Source organism: Calliopsis andreniformis, unplaced genomic scaffold, assembly GCF_051401765.1.
Source record: "Calliopsis andreniformis isolate RMS-2024a unplaced genomic scaffold, iyCalAndr_principal scaffold0155, whole genome shotgun sequence".
Classification (NCBI taxonomy): Eukaryota; Metazoa; Arthropoda; class Insecta; order Hymenoptera; family Andrenidae; genus Calliopsis; species Calliopsis andreniformis.
Window position 1 is genome coordinate 758,589 of NW_027480564.1, and position 10,505 is coordinate 769,093.

Below are 10,505 nucleotides of genomic sequence, written 5' to 3' on the forward strand. Positions count from 1 at the left end.
TAAGGATTGAGGATTGAGGATTGACGCTTGAGGATTGAGGATTGATGATGGAGGATTGAAGAGAGAGGACTGAGTGTTGAGGATTGAGTGTTGAGAATTGATGTTTGAGGATTGAGATTTGATTATTGAATATTTTGGATTGAGTATTGAACCATGAGAATTCAGGATATCCTATTGAGTATTGAGAATTGAGGATTGACGGTTGAGTATTGAGGATTGATGGTTGAGGGTTGTGCGTTGAATATTGAGGATTGAGGATTGAGGATTGAGGATTGGGGATTGAGGATTGAAGGTTGAGTATTGATGATTGAAGATTGAGGATTGAGGATTGAGGGTTGAGGATTGAGGACGAGGACTGACGGTTGAAGATTGAGGTTTGAGGATTGAGGATTGAGGACTGAGGACTGAGGATTGAGGATTGAGCATTGAGCATTGAGAATTGAAGATTGAGGATTGCAGATTGAGTATTGAGGATTGAAGATTGAGGGTTGAGGATTTAGGATTGAGGATTGAGCATTGAGGATTGAGGATTGAGGATTGAGGATTGTAGATTGAGTATTGAGGAATGAAGATTGAGGATTGAGGATTGAGGATTGAGGATTGAGGATTGAAGATTGAGGATTGGGGATTGAGGATTGACGATTGAGGATTGAGTATTGAGGACTGAGAATTGAGGATTGAGGATTGAAGATTGAGGATTGAGGATTGAAGATTGAGTATTGATGATTGAAGAATGAGGATTGAGGATTGAGTGTTGAGGATTGAGGACGAGGGCTGACGATTGAGGATTGAGGTTTGAGGATTGAGGATTGTGGATTGAGGACTGAGGATTGAGGATTGAGGATCTAGTATTGAGGATTGATGACTGAGTATTGAGGATTGAAAATTGAGGATTGAGGATTGAGGATTGAAGATTGAAGATTGAGGATTGGGGACTGAGTGTTGAGGGTTGAGTGATGAGAATTGATGATTGTGGATAGAGATTTGAAGATTTCAGGTTGAGTATTGAGTATTGAAACCTGTGAATTGAGGATATTCTATTGAAGATTGAGGATTGACAACTGATTGTTGAGGACTGAGGTCTGAAGGCTGAGGATTCAGGTTTGAGGATTGAGGATTGAGGATTGAGGATTGAGGGTTGAGGATTGAAGATTGAGGATTGGGTATTGCGGATTGAACATTGAGGGTTGAAGATTGAGGGTTGGGTGTTGAGGATTGAAGAATGAGGATTGAGGATTGAGGATTGAGGAATAAGGATTGAAGATTCAGTATTGAGGATAGAAGATTGAGGATTACGGATTGAGGATTGAGGATTGAAGATTGAGTATTGAGGATTGAAGATTGAGTATTGAGGATTGAAGATTGAGGATTGAGGATTGTGGATTGAAGATTGAGGACTGAGTGTTGAGGGTTGCGTGATGAGGATTGATGTTTGTGGATTGAGATTTGAAGATTGAAGAATGGGGATTGAGTATTGAAAACTGTGAATTGAGGATATTCTATTGAGGATTGAGGATTGACAATTGCTTCTTGAGGACTTATGGGTGAAGATTGAGGATTCAGGTTTGAGGATTCAGGATTGACGTTTGAGGACTGAGGATTGAGGATTGAGGATTGAGGATTGAGGATTGATGGCTGAGGGTTGTGCGTTGAATATTGAGGATTGAGGATTGAGGATTGAGGATTGCGGATTGAGGATTGAAGATAGAGTATTGATTATTGAAGATTGAGGATTGAGGATTGGGGGTTGAGGTTTGAGGACGAGGACAGACGGTTGAGGATTGAGGTTTGAGGATTGAGGATTGAGGATTGAGGACTGAGGATTGAGGATTGAGGATTGTGCATTGAGGATTGCAGATTGTGGACTGAGGATTGAGGATTGAAGATTGAGTATTGAGGGTTGAAGGTTGAGTATTGAGGATTGAGGATTGAGGATTGAGGTTTGAGGATTGAGGATTGAAGATTGAGTATTGAGGATTGAAGATTGAGGATTGAGGATTGAGGATTGAGGATTGAGGATTGAAGATTGAGGATTGGGGATTGAGGATTGACGATTGAGTATTGAGCACTGAGGATTGAGAATTGAGGATTGAGGATTGAAGATTGAGTATTGAGGATTGAAGATTGAGGATTGAGGATTGAGGATTGAAGATTGAGGACTGAGTGTTGAGGGTTGCGTGATGAGAATTGATGTTTGTGGATTGAGATTTGATTATTGAATATTTGGGATTGAGTATTGAACCATGAGAATTCAGGATATTCTATTGAGTATTGAGAATTGAGGATTGACGGCTGAGTATTGAGGATTGATGGTTGAGGGTTGTGCGTTGAATATCAAGGATTGAGGATTGAGGATTGAGGATTGGGGATTGAGGATTGAAGGTTGAGTATTGATGATTGAAGATTGAGGATTGAGGATTGAGGGTTGAGGTTTGAGGACGAGGACTGACGGTTGAAGATTGAGGTTTGAGGATTGAGGATTGAGGACTGAGGACTGAGGATTGAGGATTGAGCATTGAGCATTGAGGATTGAAGATTGAGGACTGAGGATTGAGGATTGAAGATTGAGTATTGAGGATTGAAGATTGAGGATTGAGGTTTGAGGATTGAGGATTCAGGATGAGGGCTGAGGGTTGAGGATTGAGGTTTGAGGACTGAGGACTGAGGATTGAGGATTGAAAATTGAGGATTGAGGATTGAGGATTGAAGATTGAGGATTGAGGATTAAGGATTGGAGGTTCAGTAATGAGGATTGAAGATAGAGAATTGAGGATTGAGGATTGAACATTGAGGACTGAGTGTTGCGGGTTGAGTGATGAGAATTGATGTTTGTGGATAGTGGTTTGAAGATTGCAGATCGAGTATTGAGTGTTGAAAGCTGTGAATTGAGGATATTCTACTGAGGATTGAGGATTGACTACTGATTGCTGAGGACTGAGGGCTGAAGATTGAGGACTCAGGATTGAGGATTCAGAATTGAGGTTTGTGGACTGAGGATTGAGGATTGAAGATTGTGGATTGAGGATTGAGGATTGAGGATTGAGGATTGAGGTTTGAGGATTGAAGATTGAGGATTGGGCATTGAGGTTTGAGCATTGGGGGTTGAGGTTTGAGGACGAGGACTGACGGTTGAGGATTGAGAATTGAGGTTTGACGCTTGAGGATTGAGGATTGAGGATGGAGGATTGAAGAGAGAGGACTGAGTGTTGAGGATTGCGTGTTGAGTATTGAAGTTTGAGGACTGAGATTTGATTATTGAATATTGTGGATTGAGTATTGAACCAGGAGAATTCAGGATATTCTTTTGGGTATTGAGAATTGAGGATTGATGGTTGAGGGTTGTGCGTTGAATATTGAGGATTGAGGATTGAGTATTGAGGATTGAGGATTGAGGATTGAAGATTGAGTATTGATGATTGAAGATTGAGGATTGAGGATTGAGGGTTGAGGTTTGAGGACGAGGACTGACGGTTGAGGATTGAGGTTTAAGGATTGAGGATTGAGGATTGAGGACTGAAGGTTGAATATTGATGATTGAATATTGAGGATTCAGTATTGATGGTTGTGGATTGAGGACGAGGTCTGAGGGTTGAGTATTGCTGTTTGAGGTCTGAGGATTGAGGATTGAGGATTGAGAATTGAGGATTGAGGATTGAGGATTGAAGATTGAGGATTGGGTATTGAGGAATGAAGAATGAGGAATGAGGATTGAGTATTGAGGATCGAGGATTGAAGACTGAGTATTGAGGATTGAAGGTTGAGGATTGAGTATCGAGGATTGAGGATTGCGGACAGAGGATTGAGGATTGCAGATTGAGTATTGAGGATTGAAGATTGAGTATTGAGGATTGAGGATTGAGGTTTGAGGATTGACGATTGAGGACTGGGGATTGAGGATTGACGATTGAGTATTGAGTATTGAGGATTGAGAATTGAGGATTGATTATTGAAGATTGAGTATTGAGGATTGAAGATTGAGTATTGAGGATTCAGGATTGAGGTTTGAGGACTGAGGATTGAGGATTGAGGATTGAAGATTGAGTATTGAGGATTGAAGATTGAGGATTGAGGATTGAGGATTGAGGATTGAGGATTGAAGGTTCAGTATTGAGGATTGAAGATAGAGAATTGAGGATTGAGGATTGAACATTGAGGACTGAGTGTTGAGGGTTGAGTGATGAGAATTGATGTTTGTGGATAGTGGTTTGAAGATTGCAGATCGAGTATTGAGTGTTGAAAGCTGTGAATAGAGGATATTCTACTGAGGATTGAGGATTGACTACTGATTGCTGAGGACTGAGGGCTGAAGATTGAGGACTCAGGATTGAGGATTCAGAATTGAGGTTTGTGGACTGAGGATTGAGGATTGAAGATTGAGTATTGAGTATTGAGGATTGAGGATGGAGGATTGAGGATGAGGGCTGAGGGTTGATTGTAGGGGTTTGAGGACTGAGGACTGAGGATTGAGGGTTGAGAACTGAGGACTGAGGATTGAGGATTGAAGTTTGAGGATTGAGGATTGAGGATGAGGGCTGAGGGTTGAGGATTGAGGTTTGTGGACTGAGGAATAAGGATTGAGGATTGAGAGTTGAGGATTGAGGATTGAGGATTGAAGATTGAGGATTGGGTGTTGAGGATTGAAGAATGAGGATTGAGGAATGAGGATTGAGGATTGAGGATTTAGGATTCAAAAATGAGCATTGAGGATTGAAGCCTGGCGATTGAGGATTGAGGATTGAGGATTGACGGTTGAGGATGGAGGATTGAAGATTGAGTATTGAGGATTGAAGATTGAGGATCGAGGATTGAGGATTGAGGATTGAGTATTGAAGATTGAGGGTTGGGGACTGAGTGTTGAGTGTTGAATGATGAGAATTGATGCTTGTGAATAAAGATTTGAAAATTGCAGATTGAGTATTGAGTATTGAAAACTGTGAATTGATAATATTCTATTGAGGATTGATAATTGACAACTGATTGTTGAGGACTGAGGTCTGAAGATTGAGGATTCAGGATTGAGGATACAGGTTTGAGGTTCGAGGACTGAGGATTGAGGGTTGAGGATTGAGGTTTGAGGATTGAGGATTGAGGATTGGGGATTGAAGATTGAGGATTGTGTATTGCGGATTGAACATTGAGGATTGAGGATTGAGGATTGAGGATTCAGGACTGAGGATTGAGGATTGATGATTGAGGATTGAGGATTGAGAATTGAGGATTGAGGATTGAGGATTGAGGATTGAAGATTGAGGATTGGGGATTGAGGATTGACGATTGAGTATTGAGCATTGAGGATTGAGAATTGAGGATTGAGGGTTGAAGATTGAGTATTGAGGATTGAAGATTGAGGATTGAGGATTGAGGATTGAAGATTGAGGACTGAGTGTTGAGGGTTGGGTGATGAGAATTGATGTTTGTGGATTGAGGTTTGAAGATTGAAGAATGGGGATTGAGTATTGAAAACTGCGAATTGAGGATATTCTATTGAGGATTGAGGATTGACAATTGATTGCTGAGGACTTATGGCTGAAGATTGAGGATTCAGGATTGAGGATTCGGGGTGGAGGTTTGAGGTCTGAGGATTGATGGTTGAGGATTAAGGATTGAGGACTGAGGACTGAGGATTGAGGATTGAGCATTGAGCATTGAGGATTGAAGATTGAGGACTGAGGATTGAGGATTGAAGATTGAGTATTGAGGATTGAAGATTGAGGATTGAGGATTGAGGATTGAGTATTCAGGATGAGGGCTGAGGGTTGAGGATTGAGGTTTGAGGACTGAGGACTGAGGATTGAGGATTGAGAATGAGGATTGAGGATTGAAGATTGAGTATTGAGGATTGAAGATTGAGGATTGAGGACGGAGTATTGAGGATTGAGGATTGAGTATTGAGTATTGAGGATGGAAGACTGAGGATTGGGTATTGAGGATTGAACGTTGAGGATTGAGGGTTGAGGATTGAGGATTGAGGATTGAGGATTGAAGATTGAAGATTGAATATTAATGATTGAAGATTGAGGATTGAGGATTGAGGGTTGTGGATTGAGGACGAGGACTGAGGGTTGAGTATTGGTGTTTGAAGTCTGAGGATTTAGGATTGAGGATTAAGAAATGAAGATTGAGGATTGAGGATTGAAGATTGAGGATTCGGTATTGAGGATTGAAGAATGAGGATTGAGGAGTGAGGACTGAGGATTGAGGATTGAGGATTGAGGTTTGAGGATTGAGGATTGAAGATTGAGTATTGAGGATTGAAGATTGAGGATTGAGGATTGAGGATTGAGGATTGAGGATTGAAGATTGAGGATTGGGGATTGAGGATTGACGATTGAGTATTGAGCACTGAGGATTGAGAATTGAGGATTGAGGATTGAAGATTGAGTATTGAGGATTGAAGATTGAGGATTGAGGATTGAGGATTGAAGATTGAGGACTGAGTGTTGAGGGTTGCGTGATGAGAATTGATGTTTGTGGATTGAGATTTGAAGATTGAAGAATGGGGATTGAGTACTGAAAACTGTGAATTGAGGATATTCTATTGAGGATTGAGGATTGACAATTGATTGCTGAGGACTTATGGCTGAAGATTGAGGATTCAGGATTGAGGATTCGGGGTGGAGGTTTGAGGTCTGAGGATTGATGGTTGAGGATTAAGGATTGAGGATTGAGGATTGACGCTTGAGGATTGAGGATTGATGATGGAGGATTGAAGAGAGAGGACTGAGTGTTGAGGATTGAGTGTTGAGAATTGATGTTTGAGGATTGAGATTTGATTATTGAATATTTTGGATTGAGTATTGAACCATGAGAATTCAGGATATTCTATTGAGTATTGAGAATTGAGGATTGACGGTTGAGTATTGAGGATTGATGGTTGAGGGTTGTACGTTGAATATTGAGGATTGAGGATTGAGGATTGAGAATTGGGGATTGAGGATTGAAGGTTGAGTATTGATGATTGAAGATTGAGGATTGAGGATTGAGGGTTGAGGTTTGAGGACGAGGACTGACGGTTGAAGATTGAGGTTTGAGGATTGAGGATTGAGGACTGAGGACTGAGGATTGAGGATTGAGCATTGAGCATTGAGGATTGAAGATTGAGGACTGAGGATTGAGGATTGAAGATTGAGTATTGAGGATTGAAGATTGAGGATTGAGGATTGAGGATTGAGGATTGAAGATTGAGGATTGAGGATTAAGGATTGAAGGTTCAGTAATGAGGATTGAAGGTAGAGAATTGAGGATTGAGGATTGAACATTGAGGACTGAGTGTTGCGAGTTGAGTGATGAGAATTGATGTTTGTGGATAGTGGTTTGAAGATTGCAGATCGAGTATTGAGTGTTGAAAGCTGTGAATTGAGGATATTCTACTGAGGATTGAGGATTGACTACTGATTGCTGAGGACTGAGGGCGGAAGATTGAGGCCTGGGCATTGAGGATTGAAGAATGAGGATTGAGGATTGAGGATTGAAGATTGAGGATTGCAGATTGAGTATTGAGGATTGAAGATTGAGGGTTGAGGATTGAGGATTGAGGATTGAGCATTGAGGATTGAGGATTGAGGATTGAGGATTGTAGATTGAGTATTGAGGAATGCAGATTGAGGATTGAGGTTTGAGGTTTGAGGATTGAGGATTGAAGATTGAGGATTGGGGATTGAGGATTGACGATTGAGGATTGAGTATTGAGGACTGAGAATTGAGGATTGAGGATTGAAGATTGAGGATTGAGGATTGAAGATTGAGTATTGATGATTGAAGAATGAGGATTGAGGATTGAGTGTTGAGGATTGAGGACGAGGGCTGACGATTGAGGATTGAGGTTTGAGGATTGAGGATTGTGGATTGAGGACTGAGGATTGAGGATTAAGGATTTAGTATTGAGGATTGATGACTGAGTATTGAGGATTGAAAATTGAGGATTGAGGATTGAGGATTGAGGATTGAAGATTGAGGATTGGGGACTGAGTGTTGAGGGTTGAGTGATGAGAATTGATGATTGTGGATAGAGATTTGAAGATTTCAGGTTGAGTATTGAGTATTGAAACCTGTGAATTGAGGATATTCTATTGAGGATTGAGGATTGACAACTGATTGTTGAGGACTGAGGTCTGAAGACTGAGGATTCAGGTTTGAGGATTGAGGATTGAGGATTGAGGATTGAGGGTTGAGGATTGAAGATTGAGGATTGGGTATTGCGGATTGAACATTGAGGGTTGAAGATTGAGGGTTGGGTGTTGAGGATTGAAGAATGAGGATTGAGGATTGAGGATTGAGGAATAAGGATTGAAGATTCAGTATTGAGGATTGAAGATTGAGGATTACGGATTGAGGATTGAGGATTGAAGATTGAGTATTGAGGATTGAAGATTGAGGATTGAGGACGGAGTATTGAGGATTGAGGATTGAGTATTGAGTATTGAGGATGGAAGACTGAGGATTGGGTATTGAGGATTGAACGTTGAGGATTGAGGGTTGAGGATTGAGGATTGAGGATTGAAGATTGAAGATTGAATATTAATGATTGAAGATTGAGGATTGAGGATTGAGGGTTGTGGATTGAGGACGAGGACTGAGGGTTGAGTATTGGTGTTTGAAGTCTGAGGATTGAGGATTGAGGATTAAGAAATGAGGATTGAGGATTGAGGATTGAAGATTGAGGATTCGGTATTGAGGATTGAAGAATGAGGATTGAGGAGTGAGGACTGAGGATTGAGGATTGAGGATTGAGGATTGAGGTTTGAGGATTGAGGATTGAAGATTGAGTATTGAGGATTGAAGATTGAGGATTGAGGATTGAGGATTGAGGATTGAGGATTGAAGATTGAGGATTGGGGATTGAGGATTGACGATTGAGTATTGAGCACTGAGGATTGAGAATTGAGGACTGAGGATTGAAGATTGAGTATTGAGGATTGAAGATTGAGGATTGAGGATTGAGGATTGAAGATTGAGGACTGAGTGTTGAGGGTTGCGTGATGAGAATTGATGTTTGTGGATTGAGATTTGAAGATTGAAGAATGGGGATTGAGTACTGAAAACTGTGAATTGAGGATATTCTATTGAGGATTGAGGATTGACAATTGATTGCTGAGGACTTATGGCTGAAGATTGAGGATTCAGGATTGAGGATTCGGGGTGGAGGTTTGAGGTCTGAGGATTGATGGTTGAGGATTAAGGATTGAGGATTGAGGATTGACGCTTGAGGATTGAGGATTGATGATGGAGGATTGAAGAGAGAGGACTGAGTGTTGAGGATTGAGTGTTGAGAATTGATGTTTGAGGATTGAGATTTGATTATTGAATATTTTGGATTGAGTATTGAACCATGAGAATTCAGGATATTCTATTGAGTATTGAGAATTGAGGATTGACGGTTGAGTATTGAGGATTGATGGTTGAGGGTTGTGCGTTGAATATTGAGGATTGAGGATTGAGGATTGAGGATTGGGGATTGAGGATTGAAGGTTGAGTATTGATGATTGAAGATTGAGGATTGAGGATTGAGGGTTGAGGTTTGAGGACGAGGACTGACGGTTGAAGATTGAGGTTTGAGGATTGAGGATTGAGGACTGAGGACTGAGGATTGAGGATTGAGCATTGAGCATTGAGGATTGAAGATTGAGGACTGAGGATTGAGGATTGAAGATTGAGTATTGAGGATTGAAGATTGAGGATTGAGGATTAAGGATTGAAGGTTCAGTAATGAGGATTGAAGATAGAGAATTGAGGATTGAGGATTGAACAGTGAGGACTGAGTGTTGCGGGTTGAGTGATGAGAATTGATGTTTGTGGATAGTGGTTTGAAGATTGCAGATCGAGTATTGAGTGTTGAAAGCTGTGAATTGAGGATATTCTACTGAGGATTGAGGATTGACTACTGATTGCTGAGGACTGAGGGCTGAAGATTGAGGCCTGGGCATTGAGGATTGAAGAATGAGGATTGAGGATTGAGGATTGAAGATTGAGGATTGCAGATTGAGTACTGAGGATTGAAGATTGAGGGTTGAGGATTGAGGATTGAGGATTGAGCATTGAGGATTGAGGATTGAGGATTGAGGATTGGGGATTGAGGATTGACGATTGAGGATTGAGTATTGAGGACTGAGAATTGAGGATTGAGGATTGAAGATTGAGGATTGAGGATTGAAGATTGAGTATTGATGATTGAAGAATGAGGATTGAGGATTGAGGATTGAGGATTGAAGATTGAGGATTGAGGATTGAAGATTGAGTATTGATGATTGAAGAATGAGGATTGAGGATTGAGTGTTGAGGATTGAGGACGAGGGCTGACGATTGAGGATTGAGGTTTGAGGATTGAGGATTGTGGATTGAGGACTGAGGATTGAGGATTGAGGATTTAGTATTGAGGATTGATGACTGAGTATTGAGGATTGAAAATTGAGGATTGAGGATTGAGGATTGAGGATTGAAGATTGAGGATTGGGGACTGAGTGTTGAGGGTTGAGTGATGAGAATTGATGATTGTGGATAGAGATTTG